The following is a 1,731-nucleotide window of genomic DNA, read 5'->3' on the forward strand; positions in this document are numbered from 1 at the left end:
ACAAATTATTCGGTTTTCTTTCCTCAATCAGCCAACCTCAAATAACTATCCAGAACATATGATATATGAATTCAATTGTTTAAAATATAGACATAATATCTTGATAATGAGGTGAACAATTTCCCCTTTACAACAAGAATCCAATAGGTAAAGAAGTAGTTACAATATTTGAGTGAAATGACAATTTATTTATTATTAAAAATATATATATATATTATAAAATATTATAAAATATAAAATACATGTAAATAACTTTATGCTGAGAATGCACAAAATTTTAGAAGATAAAATGTATGAGAAATTTATAAAGAACATAAGACAAAGCAACTAGTCAGTTTCTCATCAATGTAAAGCAGTTTGTGAAATATTTGGTAAAATAATAATAATTATTATTATTATAGCTTTCAATCAAGTTGTCCACAAAAAATCTGTATGCAAGATGTTTGAAAAGTTCACAAAAGAGGAGCAAAGCAAAAAAAGTTTGAAAATTGAGCAGAATATGGGAGATATTTAATTCCAAATAAAGATGTTTAAAATACGATCACTTTAAACATGGTTAGGTTACTTGTCTGTGATTCCAAATGTTGAAAGTATTATTATTATTGCTGCTACTGTTACAGTTATTGCTACTATTCTCATTGTTATTCTCATTGTCAAAGAACAATAAGAAATGTTGCAAAAAAAAAAAAAGTGAGAGAGGTATTCTGGAAAATACAGGTATCACTATATGTCAAAAGGAAAGCTGGTTAATATGTTCATTGATAAGTAAACTAAATAAAAGATAGAATAAACACCAATTATTCTGGGAAAAGAATATAGTGGCAACAACCATCAATGTGATTGATGATATAGTAATGAAAGAAGATTTTTAGAGATTTTTGTGGAAAGGGTTGAGGACAAAAGGAAAGGAACACAAATCAGTAATTTAACATGAAAGAAAGAAAGAAAAAATATTGGATACTGTAGGATATCATATCACAATGTTTAGACATTTGTTTTTCAGCAGGTGAAATGAATGAAAGTTGGAACACTGAAGATGATAATGAAAAAATTAAGAGAGATTTTGAGAGAGTTTAGAGGAATGGAAGCAGGAACACTCTACTGCAGGGAGGGTCATATCTGTTTATATAGATAAGTAACCAGAAAATTTGAAGAATAAGAGTTGAACAGAATAGGAGAGCCAGTTTTAGTGCAGAGTGAATACATGATGTAAGGCTTCAAAAGTAAGGAACGTTTCAAATGATTTCAATATTTTATGTAAAATTGGTAGAAAATAAGATAATTTTGAAAATATGAATACCATTCTACTTCTAGAAAGCAGATTATTTTTCCTAATAGCCTTAAAATAAGAACTAAGACTGAAAAACATCCCAATAATGTTATTTTAATCATCCAACAACATTACATTATCTCTATTATTCCTTTAAAAACCAACCATATCAACATAATCTATATCTATTTCATAACAAACAACAAATAATAGTAATAATAATAATATTTTCAATCAAGTTGATCCTGACTTACAGTGATTCCATGTGTGTTGGAATGGAAATGGTCTCCAAAGGATTTTCAAAGGCTGATTCTTTTGTGGTAGATCAACAGGCCTTTCTTCTGAGAAACCAATGGATTCAAACATGCAACCCTTGGCTAGCAACAACTATGTTAACTCCGCGTACCAACCAAGAAGTAATTCTTGGATTACTTATTCTTGGATTGCTTCTTCTTATATAT

The sequence above is a fragment of the Orycteropus afer genome, unplaced genomic scaffold (assembly GCF_000298275.1).
Source record: "Orycteropus afer afer isolate SDZICR_OR568_19922 unplaced genomic scaffold, OryAfe1.0 scaffold00762, whole genome shotgun sequence".
Lineage (NCBI taxonomy): Eukaryota > Metazoa > Chordata > Mammalia > Tubulidentata > Orycteropodidae > Orycteropus > Orycteropus afer.